The following is a 17,469-nucleotide window of genomic DNA, read 5'->3' as shown; positions in this document are numbered from 1 at the left end:
TGGGAGACACTGTGATCTGGAATGGTGGTGTTTGGGAGATGCTGTGATCTGGAATGGCGGTGTTTGGGAGACACTGTGATCTGGAATGGTGGTGCTTGGGAGACGCTGTGATCTGGAATGGTGGTGTTTGGGAGACGCTGTGATCTGGAATGGTGGTGTTTGGGAGACACTGTGATCTGGAATGGTGGTGTTTGGGAGACGCTGTGATCTGGAATGGTGGTGTTTGGGAGACGCTGTGATCTGGAATGGTGGTGTTTGGGAGACGCTGTGATCTGGAATGGTGGTGTTTGGGAGACACTGTGATCTGGAATGGTGGTGTTTGGGAGACCCTGTGATCTGGAATGGTGGTGTTTGGGAGACACTGTGATCTGGAATGGTGGTGTTTGGGAGACACTGTGATCTGGAATGGTGGTGTTTGGGAGACACTGTGATCTGGAATGGTGGTGTTTGGGAGACGCTGTGATCTGGAATGGTGGTGTTTGGGAGACGCTGTGATCTGGAATGGTGGTGTTTGGGAGACGCTGTAATCTGGAATGGTGGTGTTTGGGAGATGCTGTAATCTGGAATGGCGGTGTTTGGGAGACGCTGTGATCTGGAATGGTGGTGTTTGTGAGATACTGTGATCTGGAATGGTGGTGTTTGGGAGGCGCTGTGATCTGGAATGGTGGTGTTTGGGAGACACTATGATCTAGAATGGTGGTGTTTGGGAGACACTGTGATCTAGAATGGTGGTGTTTGGGAGACACTGTGATCTGGAATGGTGGTGTTTGGGAGACGCTGTGATCTGGAATGGTGGTGTTTGGGAGACACTGTGATCTGTAATGGTGGTGTTTGGGAGACGCTGTGATCTGGAATGGTGGTGTTTGGGAGACGCTGTGATCTGGAATGGTGGTGTTTGGGAGACACTGTGATCTGGAATGGTGGTGTTTGGGAGACGCTGTGATCTGGAATGGTGGTGTTTGGGAGACGCTGTGATCTGGAATGGTGGTGTTTGGGAGACACTGTGATCTGGAATGGTGGTGTTTGGGAGACGCTGTGATCTGGAATGGTGGTGTTTGGGAGACACTGTGATCTGGAATGGTGGTGTTTGGGAGACACTGTGATCTGGAATGGTGGTGTTTGGGAGACACTGTGATCTGGAATGGTGGTGTTTGGGAGACGCTGTGATCTGGAATGGTGGTGTTTGGGAGACGCTGTGATCTGGAATGGTGGTGTTTGGGAGACGCTGTAATCTGGAATGGTGGTGTTTGGGAGATGCTGTAATCTGGAATGGCGGTGTTTGGGAGACGCTGTGATCTGGAATGGTGGTGTTTGGGAGATACTGTGATCTGGAATGGTGGTGTTTGGGAGACACTGTGATCTGGAATGGTGGTGTTTGGGAGACACTGTGATCTGGAATGGTGGTGTTTGGGAGATGCTGTGATCTGGAATGGTGGAGTTTGGGAGACAATGTGATCTGGAATGGTGGTGTTTGGGAGGCGCTGTGATCTGGAATGGTGGTGTTTGGGAGAAGCTGTGATCTAGAATAGTGGTGTTTGGGAGACGCTGTGATCTGGAATGGTGGTGTTTGGGAGACGCTGTGATCTGGAATGGTGGTGTTTGGGAGACACTGTGATCTGGAATGGTGGTGTTTGGGAGACGCTGTGATCTGGAATGGTGGTGTTTGGGAGATGCTGTGATCTGGAATGTTGGCGTTTGGGAGACGCTGTGATCTGGAATGGTGGTGTTTGGGAGACACTGTGATCTAGAATTGTGGTGTTTGGGAGACACTGTGATCTGGAATGGTGGTGTTTGGGAGACACTGTGATCTGGAATGGTGGTGTTTGGGAGACACTGTGATCTGGAATGGTGGTGTTTGGGAGACACTGTGATTTAGAATGGTGGTGTTTGGGAGACACTGTGATCTGGAATGGTGGTGTTTGGGAGACGCTGTGATCTGGAATGGTGGTGTTTGGGAGACGCTGTGATCTGGAATGGTGGTGTTTGGGAGACGCTGTGATCTGGAATGGTGGTGTTTGTTATAGCACTGGGAGATGTTTTCAAGAGGAATTTCCTACAGAAATCTTACAGAAACTGCTTGCTCTCCCGAAATTCCTTTAACATTACTTTTTGTTAAAAAAGTCATTTTCTTATGACATAACTGCAGTATATGCTGATATTTTTCAACTTTCGCACAGGTTAGCAGGATACCATGGTCTGTTCTTTTTTTGAGGAATAGGGTGAGGGGAGGTGGGCCATGCAATAATATTGGCAAACAAAGAGTTAAGTAGTCAATGTCTTCAATATGTCTACTCTCATTGTTTAGAAATGAACAACTGAAGACCTGAACATTGATGGGCAAGAAATATTGAATTAAAGACTGTGTGTTAATGCATGGTCAATTATTCACTGGCAAATAACTGGGAGGTGGGAGAATTGGTAAAATGACAGGGAGGGAGTCTGGCACTTTCCCATTGCTAAGCCATGCTGACATAGACCAGTTCTCTTTGACATCTTGACTCTCCATGAGCTCTCAGGTCTGCCTCCCTCATTTCCCTGATTGCGCCCACCTTTGCAGTCTCAGCGATGGTCAATATGATTAATAGGGCTCACTAATGTGCTGATCTGTCCTCCCTCTTACTGGACTAGCAGATCTTGAAACTCAGCCGTACCATCCGTGAAACTCAGCCGTGGGCAGCACGGTGGCACAGTGGTTAGCACTGCTGCCTCACAGCGCCTGAGACCCGGGTTCAATTCCCGCCTCAGGTGACTGACTGTGTGGAGTTTGCACGTTCTCCCCGTGTCTGCGTGGGTTTCCTCCGGGTGCTCCGGTTTCCTCCCACAGTCCAAAAGATGTGCAGGGTCAGGTGAATTGGCTTTGCTAAATTGCCCGTAGTGTTACGTAAGGGGTAAATGTAGGGGTATGGGTGGGTTTCGCTTCGGCGGGTCGGTGTGGACTTGTTGGGCCGAAGGGCCTGTTTCCACATTGTAATGTAATCTAATCTAAATCAACTGATGAGTAACCCTGGCAAGAATCTCCATTGGTCACTGTTTGCAACATACCATCCTTGGCACAGGCCAAAGCCTCCAGGTTTCAGTCCCAGCATCAAGTCTGCCGCATTAACTGCAAGCTTCCACCTAAAATGTCATTTTACAACACTAATGATAGAGCAAAGATTATATGCCAGTCAATAATTTATTTAATGTAAAAGAACAAACTGTGGAAGTTGACAATCTGAAAGAAATGCAGAGGTTGCTGGAGAAACTCAACATATTTTGCATTATCTATGGAGAGAAAGCAGAGTTCACGTTGAGTCGTGACCCTTCTGCAGAGAGACCTGAAGTTCTGAACATGAGTCATTCAACTAAAAACATTTACTCTGCTTTCTCTCCACAGATGCAGCCAGACCTGCTAGCTTTTAGTAGACAGTCACACATTGTGTTCAGCCTACTTTTCAATGACCTCCTCAGTTTCTGGAGAAGCAGAATCGCCAGCTCCCTTGCACTTTCAACAGTTTATGTTTTAAGAGATGCAAATGGTCATCAAGTGCTATTAAGTCAATTTAAGCAAACATTAACGTTCAGAATAAAAACATTTTTATAAACTTGAATCGGAGTGTCAGTATGTCAAGCCACTGACAGTCAGGCTGGAACATGGAAACGAAGAATGTGACAAACCCATTTCTTCAATACTTTACACGTATTGCATAGTCTATAAAAGTCTCAGATAAAGAGCTTAGGGCAATTATAGAATGGCAACTAACTGTCCAATTTCTCCAGTGAAGAGCTTTGGATACTGGATCTACACACAGGATTGAACTTTCCTCATCAATGGATATTGGCTCAGCAATTGCAAACAGTAATGGTGGCACAGAAAGGTTTGCCACTTTGCTATCGTTCCAATTACACCATTAGCTCTTTAGATTGGGCCATTTCTTTCTTGGAATAGTGACCCAGCAACAGCTTCTTGATCAGGCCACATCAGCAGCATGCCAACATTAGTAGTGCCATCATTCACAGCAGCACGGCTCCAGCTCTCAGTCCAAGCAGCAGGGCTCTAACACAATTCACAATAGTATTACTGCAAAAGTCTTGTTTCAAAAAAAAATACCACATTCCAACTTCTAGGAAAAACACACATTTGGGAAGCAGAGCCCAGCAGATTCTGTAATCTGCTAACTATGGCCTGGAATATCGTATTTGACATTATTCCTGCATGTATGCAGAAGGAAATGCCTACATAACTTCACAGGAATTGCTGGTTCTCCAGCAATAACCTTTATTCCAAATACAATATTAATCAGTAATTAAATTGTACTTTGGATCAAACTGACACTTTAATTTCTTCAGTTTTTTCCTGACAGACTATCAGTTTTATTTCCATCGAAGTTTGGATTTTCACACTAAAAATGCCTGCAATTGGTCATAATAGATAAATGTAGTTATTTAAATGAGTATTTGCCTCCATCCCACAATTGTGTGCCAGCTGTTTGAAAGACTGAAGATTCTGGATTCCGGACTGCAGCCTGCATTCAGCCGTTTGTGTGAAACTGGCCACACTCCAGATGGGTGACTCCAATAGATGGTGAATGTGTTCTTCAAAACATTTCAAGGATTTGAAGAGCACTGTTGCTGGTGATAACAATTAGAGACAGAAATGGGATCTCAAGTTCTTGGATATATTCATATTCAGAGTTTAGAAACGTAAACAACAAAATGCAAGCAAACTTCCAATGAAGTGTCTTTGATGTTCTGTCCTCATACAATATTTTTGAAAAATAATTCTGAAGCCCTCATAATGATGCAGATAACAGAGAGACAGTGATACAAACACTTGCCTGGAGTGATGTTCCCTGCCTGCTGTGTGATGTTTCCTGAAAAGTCCCGACGATATCTTACAGTAACTGCCAGCTCACCAGTAACTCCCTTTCTATTTTGTGTACTCTGAAGGAAGCAAAACATTAATCACATATTGTTTTCAAACTTACTTTTTCATGATAGATTTTGGAGTGTAGAGTTTTCCATCGACCTTGTACTTTGGACTGTCAGGTGATCTGCAAATGGTCAGAAAAGTGCTATTCCGTCATTTTAAGCAAACATCCACATGCACAATAAAATCATTATAAATATGAAAAATTGACTAAGTATTTCAAGCCATTGACAGCTGGTTTTGTAAAACCACTTCACGACACAATTACAGTAGATGGTGATTTATTTCCCCAAAAGCTTCATTGGCTGTTTGCAAGACAAGATAGTGAGGCTGGAGCGTGGAAGCAAAGAAAGGGAGATACGATGCAACAAATTCATTTCTTCAATGCTTTATACTTGTTGCAACGTCTTGAAATATCTCAACTAAAGAGCTCTCGCCCCAAATAGAGAGCAGGCAACCAATTTTCCAATGTCTCCAATGAAGACCTTTGGTACAGTCTGTACATACAGGGTTGAATTTTCCAAGTCAACTGCCAAGATTGCCATGAGTCAGGCCGAGTGGAGGGGAGTTCAGGAGGAAAGCCCAACTCCCCTCTGCACCATTATATTATCTTATCGGTGGGGGGCAAATGAAGTCACCAACTGAGAGCCACTCATGTCAGTCTGAGTTGTGAATAATAGAACTCCTCAACTCCCACAGTGGGTTTTGGCCGGCAAATCTCTTTAGGACAGGCTCAGCAATACCCACCACTAATGGCAGCAAAGAAAATGTCGCTGCTCTGTCTTCACTCTGTTGATTCCTGATGAAGGGCTTTTGCCTGAAACGTCGATTTTCCTGCTCCTTCGACGCTGCCTGACCTGCTGTGCTTTTCCAGCACCACTCTAATCTAGACTGTTTCTGTTGGCTCCTGGGATCATGCCATTTCAATAATGGTTTGTGACCACGCAGCAACTTCTGTATTAGCTACTGTCAGTAGCATGCCACCTTTGGTGCTGCCAACCGTCACGTTTGACTCCAACTCTCAGTTCAAGCAGCAGGGCTTCACGAGAATTCATAAAATTATGACTGCAAATGTCACTGTGTGAGAAAGAACACCACCTTCCAACTTCTGGATGTAATACATATTTTATGGGTTAAACTTACTGGGGTAACTAGTGCCTGGAATGAGATTTGCTACATGGTTCCTGGATGCAGAAGGAAATATCCACATAACTTCACAAGAACTCTGTGTTCTCCAGTAACTGCCTTTGAGAATGTATTATCAAATGAAATACGAATTGTACAAAAGATCAAACATATTTTCTAGTTATTGCAAACAATCATGGAGAAATATTTTCCATATCCCTTGCAGTTTGGATTGTTAACCTTACCATGTCTGCAACTAGTTAGACAAGATAAATTAAGTCCTTAAGTTAGCATTTGCCTCCAGATACTACTGAGTGCCAGCTGCTTGAATGGCTGAAGACTCTGGATTCAGTATTGAGTTCAGCTTGAGCTCATTTGCTTTTGTTAAACTTCTCACAATCTAGATGGATACTGCAATCAGTACTGATTTTGTTCTTCAACCCCTTTCGTAGGTTTGATGGACACAATAGCTGGTGATAAGGGTGAGAGAGTGATGATATGCACATTTCTTGAATATATTCATTTTAAGCGATTAAAATGATCAGGGACAAGTAACCCAAATTTGAATTCTTAAAGGCAAGCAATTTTGAATTCAGGCTTTTTTGATGTTCTCTTCTAAAACTGTCTGTTTTGAAAAAAACTCTCTGACCCGAAGAATAATGTAGATAATAGAGAGGCATGCTATGGTCGGGAATGTTATTCTCTGCATTGCTGTGTGATGTTTTCATGAGGAGTCCCTACGTTATCTTACCATAACTGCTAGCCCACTAGCAATTTACTTTCAAATTCTTGTACTCGGAATGAAGCAACATCATGGTCACATATTGTATTAAACATCCTTTTTTGTGACCGCCTTAGATTTGTATGGCACGGTTTGCCATCTCCACCGCAGTTTAGGCTGTAAAGTTTACCAGGCCTGCAATGGAACAGACAGGTTTAGTCACTGAAATCAGCATTTGCCTCCATCTACAATTATGTACCAGCTGTTGGATCTGGATTCAATATTGCAGCTCTGTTTCAGCTGCTTTTGTTAAACTGCTCACACTGCAGAAGGATGACTGCATGAGTTGGTGATTTTTTGTGTCAAACTTACATAACTGGTTTGCAAGAAAGCAGAGTACAGGTAGGGGGCGGGGCAGAGAATGTCTGGGAGAAGGGATTTTTCCTTGCAGTATAGTCCAGAGAGGACAATGGGAGGTAAACCGTTCAGGGCCGGGCTGAGGAATATTTCACTGAAGAGATTTGGTTGCTTTCCAGCAATGGCTTTCCCAGCAACTCTGTTTTTCTTTCTGATTTTCAGCATTTGCAGTTCTTTCGGGTTTTATTCGGATACTTTCTGTTGTTTTAGTTAAATAAGAGCTTCAATGGGAACAAAGCAAGCATTAGAGATTGCTGTGGTCTAGCCTGCAAAGGTGTTTGTTGCACTGCTGTCACATGCTTTCAAGGGGAAGCCCCTGAACAATCTAAACAACAGCTCTCCAGCAATACCCTTTCACATCTTTGAATTCTGAATCAAGGATCATTTGTACACAAATTGGAGCAAACTTACTTTGTGATCACTGCAACTGTCCCTGGAGACATTAGGTTTTCAGGTTCTTCACAGTGTCCACAGCTGAAATTAGTCATGAAAAAACACTAGGTCTTGTGTCCACAATTGGCTGACGGCTGGTATGAAATTGCTGGATACTCAGGGATTCAGTACCACATTCTTTGATCAACCCTTTTAGTGAAATAGATCAACTTCCAGACGTAGCGGGACACTGGAAAACAATAGGGTTCTCTTTAAAACTTTCAAAGGGGATTTGAAAGACGCCACAGGCACAATGAAGGGGGTGGAGGAGATTGGAACCCTAATTGTTCAATATATTTGTCCTTGTTTCAGCGTTCAGCAATCTAAATGTTCAACTACAAATTGAGATCTGAACATTGAATGGACAAGCAATTTTCCACTGACCACTTTTGAATGTTTTGAATTGATGCAGTTATTTTTTTAAGCAAACAAAATCTCTAATCTCTCAGAAAAATGCAAACATTATAGACATATTAAAGCAACTTTGTTAATGTGACTGCTGTGGGCTAGTGTTTGTTGCATTGCTCTGGCATGTCCTCATACAGAAGCCCCACCAGAGAACTTCCAGGAAGCGGCACGAATTTTCTTTCACATTGCTGTGTTCTGGATGAAGCTTAATTAAGTCACACATTGGACTAAAACTTGTGATCACCTCATTCATTACTGGAATCTCTTCTGCCATGGAAATGTCACAGTTTTCAAATCTGCAATTGATGTTACAGCGCAAATTCATTGATTTTAAACAAACACTTGAAAAATTCAACCACTGGAAAAATCCCTGAAGATCGAGGATTTCAGCATTAGAAACGTGTTTGTTGAAACTTCATCTTGGAACTCCAGTGTGGCATTTCAATCAACCTTCCACATCCCATACAAACCGGGATGATTTAGATATTCAACACGAGTATGTCTCATCTAATTGTAACTTTAAATCCACATTCCTGCCTCCCCTGAAAACCTTCCACCAAGATTCTCTCAACAAGAATCTATTTATCTTTGTCTTTAAAATATCCCATAGCTCTGCTTTAATGACTTTTCAGATATTCCACATTTTGAGAGAACAAAAAATCACCTCATCTGTTTTAAACGGACAACCATTGACGTTTAGACAGTAACCCTTCATTCTCGTCTCTTCTGTCAGAGGAAACATCTTATTTCAATCAAGTTTCCTTTTCCTCCCCTAAACACAAACTGACCCAAGCCGAGCCTATCCAAATTTCCTTTGGGCGACAAGTCGCTCAGTCAATATCATTCTGGTCAACATTTTTCCGAACTGCCTCCAATATATTTACTTCCTTCCTTAAACGGGGACCAATAGGAATTAGAGCATTCAAGATATAGGCTCACCAGTGCTCTCCACTTTTGTGTTTAAATTCCCCATGATAAAATGAAAACATTTATTCGCTTTACTAATTACTTACTGTGGAGAAAGTGAGGTCTGCAGACGCTGGAGATCAAAGCTGAAACTTTATTGCTGGAACAGCACAGCAGGTCAGGCAGCATCTAGGGAACAGAAGATTCGACGTTTCGGGCACATGCCCTTCTTCAAGTTTCAGCTAATTACTTACTGTACCTATATTCTAGCACTTTGTGATTCATGTGCTGTTACACTCTGATCTCACGGCATTACAGTAGGAGATTTTTTTAAATGAAATCTCCCCCATTAAAAAAAACCTTTGCTTTTCTTCCTGTCAAATGGACAACTTCGCATTTATCCACGTAAAACTCTATTTGTCACGTCTTTGACTCCTCACTTAACCTATATTTCTCTATAGCATCCCAATGTCCTCTTAGGTTAATTTTTTAACCCTTCTTTGTCTCATCAGCAAATCTGTCAGTTGCATATTCATTCCTTTGTAAGTCATGGACTGTTAGTTAATACCTGGAAAATTTGAGCAGAAACAATTTTTAAAAAAATGGCTGCTCAAGTTGTATGTTCCTAATCATTCTGAACTCCGGTTAATTCTCAGTTCCAAATAAACAGCAAAGTAAATGTGAACATTCGTGTAAAACAGGATGAATTCCCTGGAACTAATTAGCGAATAACAAAGTAACAACAACATCCTAGTAAGCCTCTCTCTCTCTCACCATGGATAAGGGAAAATCTTCAAATGTAAGATGCCTGTCAGGCAAATGGATACTATAAACTCACACTGTACCATGGTAACCCTTTTAGAGAAACTACACTGGCTGACTCAAACACCAATGTTAAACACAGCACCCCTCTGGTTGGAAAAGGCATTTGAAGTTTGAATGTCACTTGACAAGGAAACTATTTAGTTGTTGACTTCGTAAAAATGCCAAGGTGCTACTTGCAGATGGAGAATCCTATCAAAAGCCAAGTAACCAGTCAAGGAACCAAGAATCCAAAGTAATAAACAGCTACGTCATGAAACGAAGCCATAGTAAATGCAAGAAATGATTGTCTTAACCTTAGCCACCATTGAGTTTAATGAGAACCACCCTCCTGAAATTTGAACAAACCTCCATTTGCTGAGATTCCTTGGTTTTACAAGATTTTCACTTCACCTTTACAGGAGTACCACCATCTAAGACGACTACAAGCTGAACATACAAGTGAGTGAGAAAGTAATAACCTGCACTGTGTTTTTTAATCCACAATCTGTTGAGAGATAATATGAGATAAGCTGTCATGTTTAAAAATCAGGTACCCCCCAATCTTCTTTTTTCTAATGAAAGCAATCCTAATGTACTCAATCTCTCTTCATAGCTAGCACCTTCCATTTCAGGCAACATCCTCGTAAACCCTCTCTGCACCCTCTCCCAAGTGTCCACATCCTTTTGGTAATGTGGTGACCAGAACTGTAAACACGAAATGCGGTCAAAACAATATCCAATTTTAACATGACCTGCCACCTCTTATACTGAATACAACATCTGATGAAGGCAAGCATACCATATGCCTTCTTGACCACTCTATCCACCTGTGCAGCAACCTTCAGGGTACAATGGACGTGAACACCCAGATCTCTCTGCCCATCAACTTATTCCAAGGCTCTAGAATTAGACTTCCCAAAATGCATCACCTCACATTTGCCTGGATTGAATTCCATAACTTCACTGTCCACTGGCAGCTTAATGTTCCAGGATACAAATGCTACAGGAAGGATAGAAAGGCAGGCAAGAGAGGAGGGGGAGTGGCATTTTTGATAAGTGATAGCATTACAGCTATTCTGAGGGAAGATATTCCCGGAAATACATCCAGGGAAGTTATTTGGGTGGAACTGAGAAATAAGAAAGGGATGATCACCTTATTGGGATTGTATTATAGATCCCCAATAATCAGAGGGAAATTGAGAATCAAACTTGTAAGGAGATCTCAGATATCTGTAAGAATAACTTACAGATGGCGGCACGGTGGCACAATGGTTAGCACTGCTGCCTCACAGCACCAGAGACCTGGGTTCAATTCCCGCCTCAGGCGACTGACTGTGTGGAGTTTGCACATTCTCCACGTGTGTGCGTGAGTTTCCTCCGGGTGCTCCGGTTTCCTCCCACAGTCCAAAGATGTGCAGGTTAGGTGAATTGGCCATGCTAAATTGCCCGTAGTGTTAGGTGCAGGGGTATTTGTAGGGGAATGGGTCTGGGTGGGTGCGCTTCGGCGGGTCGGTGTGGACTTGTTGGGCCGAAGGGCCTGTTTCCACACTGTAAGTAATCTAATCTAATCTAATCTAATCTAATAATAGGGTAGTTATGGTAGGGGATTTTAACTTTCCAAACATCGACTGGGATTGCCATAGTGTTAAAGGTTTAGATGGAGAGGAATTTGTTAAGACAATAGACAATAGTGCAGGAGTAGGCCATTCTGCCCTTCGAACCTGCACCACCATTCAATATGATCATGGCTGATCATCCTTAATCAGTATCCTGTTCCTGCCTTATGTCCATAACCCTTGATTCCACTATCCTTGAGAGCTCTATCCAACTCTTTCTTAAATGAATGCAGAGACTGGGCCTCCACTGCCCTCTGGGGCAGAGCATTCCACACAGCCTCCACTCTCTGGGTGAAGAGGTTTCTCCTCATCTCTGTCATAATGGTCTACCCAGTATTTTTAAGCTGTGTCCTTTGGTTCGGCACTCACTCATCAGCTGAAACATGTTTCCTGCCTCCAGAGTGTCCAATCCTTTAATAATCTTATATGTTTCAATCAGATCCCCTCTCAGTCTTCTAAACTCAATGCGTACAAGACAATTTTCTGATTCAGTATGTGGATGTACCTATGGGAGAAGGTGCAAAACTTGACCTACTCTTGGGAAATAAGGCTCTTATGGAGCCAGCAACCATAATTCTATTCATTTTAAAATAGTGATGGAAAAGGATAGACCAGATCTAAAAGTTAAAGTTCTAAATTGGAGAAAGGCCAATTTTGACGGTATTAGGCAAGAACTTTCAAAAGCTGATTGGGGGCAGATGTTCGCAGGTAAAGGGACGGCTGGAAAATGGGAAGCCTTGAGAAATGAGATAACGAGAATCCAGAGAAAGTATATTCCTATCAGGGTGAAAGGGAAGGCTGGAAGGTATAGGGAATGTTGGATGACTAAAGATATTGAGGGTTTGGTTCAGAAAAAGAAGGAAGCATATGTCAGGTATAGACAGGATAGATCGAGTGAATCCTTCGAAGAGTATAAAGGAAGTAGGAGTATACTTAAGAGAGAAATCAGGAGGGCAAAAAGAGCTCATGAGATAGCATTGGCAAATAGAATTAAGGAGAATCCAAAGGGTTTTTACAAGGCCCCTCAAAGATCAGTAAGGCGGCCTTTATGTGGAGCCACAGAAAATGGATGAGGTACTAAATAAATATTTTGCATCAGTATTCACTGTGGAAAAGGATATGGAAGATATAGACTGTAGGGAAATAGATAGTGACATCTTGCAAAATGTCCAGATTAAAGAGGAGGAAGTGCTGGATATCTTGAAATGCTTAAAGATGGATAAATCGTCAGGACTTGATCAGGTGTACACAAGAACTCTGTGGGAAGCTAGAGAAGTGATTGCTGGGCCTCTTGCTGAGACATTTGTATCATCGATAGTCACTGGTGAGGTGCTGGAAGACTGGAGGTTGGCTAACGCGGTGCCATTATTTAAGAAGGGCGATAAAGACAAGCCAGGGAACTATAGACCGGTGAGCCTGACCTCAGTGGTGGGCAAGTTGTTGGAGGGAATCCTGAGGGACAGGATGTACATGTATTTGGAAAGGCAAGGACTGATTCGGGATAGTCAACATGGCTTTGTGCGTGGGAAATCATGTCTTACAAACTTGATTGAGTTGTTTGAAGAAGTAACAAAGAAGATTGATGAAGGCAGAGCAGGAGATGTGCTCTATATGGACTTCAGTAAGGCATTTGACAAGGTTCCCCATGGGAGACTGATTAGCAAGGTTAGATCTCATGGAATAGAGGGAGAACTAGCCATTTGGATACAGAACTGGCTCAAAGGTAGAAGGCAGAGGGTGGTGGTGGAGGGTCGTTTTTCAGACTGGAGGCCTGTGACCAGTGGAGTGCCACAAGGATCGGTGCTGGGCCCTCCATGTTTTGTCATTTACATAAATGATTTGGATGCGAGCATAAGAGGTACAGTTAGTTAGTTGACAGATGACACCAAAATTGGAGGTATAGTGACAGCGAAGAGGGTTACCTCAGATTACAATAGGATCTGGACCAGATGGGTCAATGGGCTGAGAAGTGGCAGATGGAGTTTAATTCAGATAAATGCGAGGTGCTGCATTTTGGGAAAGCAAATCTTCGCAGGACTTATAGACTTAATGGTAAGGTCCTAGGGAGTGTTGCTGAACAAAGAGACCTTGGAGTGCAGATTCATAGCTCCTTGAAAGTGGAGTCGCAGGTAGGTAGGATAGTGAAGAAGGCGTTTGGTATGCTTTCCTTTATTGGTCAGAGTATTGAGTACAGGAGGTGGGAGGTCATATTGCGGCTGTACAAAACACTGGGTCGGCCACTGTTAGAATATTGTGTGCAATTCTGGTCTCCTTCCTATCGGGAAAATGTTGTGAAACTTGAAAGGGTTCAGAAAAGATTTACAAGGATGTTGCCAGGGTTGGAGGATTTGAGCTGTAGGGAGAGGCTGAACAGGCTGGGGCTGTTTTCCCTGGAGCATCGGAGGCTGAGGGGTAACCTTATAGAGGTTTACAAAATTATGAGGGGCATGAATAGGATAAATAGACAAAGTCTTTTCCCTGGGGTCGGGGAGTCCAGAACTAGAGGGCATAGGTTTAGGGTGAGAGGGGAAAGATATAAAAGAGACCCGAGGGGCAACTCTTTCACGCAGAGGGTGGTACATGTATGGAATGAGCTGCCAGAGGATGTGGTGGAGGTTGGTACAATTGCAACATTTAAGAGGCATTTGGATGGGTATATGAATAGGAAGGGTTTGGTGGAATATGGGCCGGGTGCTGGCAAGTGGGACTAGATTGGGATATCTGGTCGGCATGGACAGGTTGGACCGAAGGGTCTGTTTCCATGCTGTACATCTCTATGACTCTATGACTTGAACCTCCAATTTGGTGTCATTCGCAAACTTACTAACTGTACCTCCTGTGTTCACATCCAAATCATTTATATAAATGACAAATTGTAGTGGACCCAACACCCATCCTTGTGACACTCCACTGGTCACAGACTTCCAGTCTGAAAAACAACCTCCACCACTACCCTCTGTCTTCTTCCTTCAAGCCAGTTCTGTATCCAAATGGCTAGTAGTCCCTGTATTCCATGTGATCAAACCTTGCTAACCATCTACCATGAGGGAATTTGTCAAACACCTTACTGAAGTCCACATAGATCATGTTCACCGCTCTGACCTTATCAATCCTCTCTGTTACTTCTTCAAACAAAAAATCAGTCAAGGAATTGAGACAAAGCCATGTTGACTATTCCTGATCAGTCCTGGCATATAGAACATAGAACATTACAGCGCAGTACAGGCCCTTTGGCTCTTGATGTCGCTCTGACCCGTGGAACCAATCTGAAGGCTATCTATCCTGCACTATTCCATTTTCATCCACTTTTTATCCAATGACTATTTAAATGCCCTTAAACTTGGCAAATCCAGTTCAGTTGCAGGCAGTGCATTCCACACTCCTACTACACTTTGAGTAAAGAAACTACCACTGACATCTGACCTATATCTATCACTTCCCAATTTATAATGCCTTTCCAAATATATGTAAATCTTCTTCCTCAGGATTTCCTCCAACAACTTGCTCATCACCAATGTCAGGCTCACTGGTTTATAGTCCCTTGGCTTCTCCTTCCCACGTTTCTTAAATAGTGGCACCATGTAAGGGATCCCACAGTCTTCTGGCACTTCACCTGTGACTATTGATGATACAACTATCTCAGCAGGGGCTCAGCAATCACTTCTCTAGCTTCCCACGGAGGTCTAGGTTACTCCTGATCAGGACCTGGGGATTTATCCAACTTCATGCATTTTTAAGATATCCAGCACCTTCTCCTCTGTCATGTGGACATTTTTCAAGATGCCGCTATTTATTCCCCACGCTCTTTATCTTCCATGTACTTCTCCACAGTAAATACCGATGCAAAATACTCGTTTAGTAGTCCCCATCTCCTGCGGTTCAACACATAGGCTGCCTTGCTGATCTTTAAGGGGTCCTGTTGTCTTACCCTTTTGTTCTTAATATATTTGTGGAATCTCTTTGAATTCTCCTTAACCCTATTTTCCAAAGCTATCTCATGTCCTCTTTTTGCCCTCCTGATTTCCCTCTTAAGTATACTCCTATTGCCATTATACTCTTGTAAGGATTCACTCGATCAATCCTGTCTATACCTTACGTATGCTTCCTCCTTTTCCTTGACCAAAACCTCAATTTCTCTAGTCATTCATTATTTCATACACCTCCCAGTCTTGCCCTTCACCCTAACAGGAATATACTGTTGATAGACTCCCATTATCTCATTTCTGAAGGCTTCCCATTTTCCAGCCGTCCCTTTACCTGTGAACATCTGCCCCCAATCAGCTTTTGAAAGTTCTTGCCTAATACCGTCAAAATTACCCTTCCTCCAATTTAGAGTTTTAACTTTTAGATCCGGTCTATTCTTTTCCATCACTATTTTAAAACAAATAGAATTAAGGTCACTGGCCCAAAGTGCTCTCTTATTGATACATCAGTCACCTGCTCTACCTTATTTCTCAAGAATAAGTCAGAGTTTGCACCTTCTCTCGTACTTATATCCACATACTGAGTCAGGAAATTTTCTTCTACACGCTTTGAAAGTTCCTCTTTATCCAATCCCTAACTCTATAGCAGATCCAGTCTATGTTTGGAAACTAAAAGCCCCGACCATAACCACCCTATTATTCTTACAGGTAACTGGAGATCTTCTTGCAAATTTGTTTCTCAATTTCCTGCTGACTATTGGGGGTCTAAAGTACAATCCAACTAATGTGATTATCCCTTTTTTAATTTCTCAGCTCCATCAAATAGTTTCCCTGGATATATTCCCAGGGAATATCCTCCCTCAGTACATCAGTAACGTTATCCCTAATTTATGGAAAGAAATGAATAAAGAAAGGGAGTGATATTATCTATCAGGCCAGAGTGAATGGAGAAACAAAGTAAAGTGTTTCTAAAGATATATTTGTAATCCAAAGACACAGATCTTTTCCAGTATATTATTCAGCCTTCATAACAGGAAACCTCTCATGTTTTTTGCTTTTGCCCAGAGGTATGGATCAGGCAATTTTGTGAGTCTGAGTGTACAGGAGTGTGTCATAGCAGGCCAGAGAGGGAACAGCAGTGATTGATGATGCTTTCCTCCAGATCATTTATTTTTGTATCCAGTCACTTAGGGAATTGATTGCTTGGGATGAATTCTTTTTACCCACGTCTGATTCCTCTTTCAGTTATTCTTTTATTGTTCCACTTCCGACTAATTGTTGCTGATTACTAACAGCACTTTACACTGGCTTTACTTCTCCAGTCTCTGTCATTTTGCCCCTCAGATGGAGTCATTCCTTGCCCATGAGGAAAGGAGTATTATCATGTTGCTGCTCCTCCTTCTCCTTTCGGTCCATTAATCACGTGGACTCCTCATTCTGTTATCTGCTGCATCCAACGTTGGCTCTGAGTTACTTGGATTTATTCATCAATTGAATAAATTTTATCAGTGGATATTTCACTGCATAATTTAACTGGTCTCTGAAACTATTCTTTGTCACCACATAAATAAATGCATTTCATAGAATCCCTACTGTGTAGAAACAGGCCCTTTAGCCCAACAAGTCCACACTGACCCTCTGAACAGTACCTCACCCAGACTGATTCCCCAACCCTATTATCATACATTTACCCTGCTTAATGCACCTGGCCGATGCATTCCTGAATGCTATAGGCAATTTAGCATGACCAATTCACCTAACCTGCACATCTTTGGATTGTGGGAGGAAACCAGAGAACTCGGAGGAAAGGTAAAGGATCGAAGGGAATAACTCAGGAGAGAATGCTGAGAACCTTTCGATCTTTATGTGAAGAAAATTTCAAATTCACAGCAACGTATTCATTTTGCCCCTCATTGAAGTAGTCGGATTCTAGTTCAAAAAGTAACATTTTGTGAATATGTGATTCTTAGTCATATATTCTGCAGTTTTGATTGGGCAAGTGAATAATCACATTTACAGAGCAAATTCCAGCCACAGAGCAGCCCGACTACACGAGAGTGTGAGGGAGACAGGGACAGAGAGATAAACAAAGAAAGAGAAAACAGTGTTAGACACACCGGCAGGGAGAGAGAGAAAAATAAAAAAAACAGATAGCGAGGTAGACTGATCGACAGAGAGGTGTTGGGGGAAGACAGAAAGACAGAGAGA

Source organism: Chiloscyllium plagiosum, unplaced genomic scaffold (genome assembly GCF_037043375.1).
Source record: "Chiloscyllium plagiosum isolate Xiang-an unplaced genomic scaffold, Cpla_swu_hap1 HiC_scaffold_29, whole genome shotgun sequence".
Classification (NCBI taxonomy): domain Eukaryota; kingdom Metazoa; phylum Chordata; class Chondrichthyes; order Orectolobiformes; family Hemiscylliidae; genus Chiloscyllium; species Chiloscyllium plagiosum.
Note: the sequence above shows the minus strand (reverse complement) of the source record.